This window comes from Limulus polyphemus, unplaced genomic scaffold (assembly GCF_000517525.1).
Source record: "Limulus polyphemus unplaced genomic scaffold, Limulus_polyphemus-2.1.2 Scaffold92874, whole genome shotgun sequence".
NCBI lineage: Eukaryota > Metazoa > Arthropoda > Merostomata > Xiphosura > Limulidae > Limulus > Limulus polyphemus.
The window spans coordinates 1-960 of NW_013758470.1; the positions used below are offsets into that span (position 1 = coordinate 1).

Below are 960 nucleotides of genomic sequence, written 5' to 3' on the forward strand. Positions count from 1 at the left end.
TTCCCATGCACGATAAAGGCAATCTTAATCAATCCCGTGATTTTTTATTACTAAATTAAAAAATCTTGTTCTATCTACATTTTATAATTTTAATAGTAAGAGAGAACCTAACCCTTTAACCCCTGACGAAATCTTAGCCTTAAAAGAATTGTCAATAAATAAAAACATCCATGTTATACGCCCTGATAAAGGCAATGCCATTGTTATTCTGAACAAAAATGACTACCTTAATAACATGCATGATATCACAATAAATTAACTAACGAGGAATTAAAGAACGAGTTTGTCTTAAAAACCACACTTGGAAGTTCAGTTGAAAGAGATATATCATAAGAATTGTTGTAGGAAAAATAACGTTTACAGGTATAGTGGCCGAGCGGTCTAAGGCGCTGGTTTTAGGCACCAGTCTCTTCGGAGGCGTGGGTTCAAATCCCACCTCTACCAAGAACTTATTGTTTTGAATGGAGAGATGGTGTTACATTATCAAATAGGAAGAAAAACATCTTTAAAACAAATAAATCCTGTGATAAGTCACTTTCACGATGTAGGCTCTTCTACTAATGTAATGATTAAGTAACCAATGTGATCCTACGTTATACCGATTTTCTAGTTTCTCATTCATTTATTTATTTGTTACTGTTATTTTAACTTCCAATTATGTTATAAAACAACACAGACATGAATGTATACATCTTTTTACACATAAATACAGAGTACATTATAATAAATTATATGATAATCACAGCCGTTATAAAGTCGACGCTTCACGACATGTATCAAAACTAGTGTGATGGGGATGGGAATTAACGTCTTTAATGTAGAGATCAAATGAAATATTCCAAGTTTCATTGGTGGTAACTTCAGTGAGAAGTAACACGACATCAAAGCTAACAGTGGTTTTTTTTATCTTAATGGTGACACAATTTTTTCGTACCTTTGTCCATTATCTACTGTGTTAAA

The 960-nt window shown here is 32.5% G+C and overlaps 1 non-coding gene across 1 annotated transcript; it reads left to right on the plus strand.

Annotated features, from left to right (window-relative positions):
* Positions 1–362: 362 nt before the first annotated feature.
* Trnal-uag lies at positions 363–444 on the plus strand. Its single transcript has one exon. It is a non-coding gene; the product is annotated as a tRNA-Leu (tRNA).
* Positions 445–960: the final 516 nt, after the last annotated feature.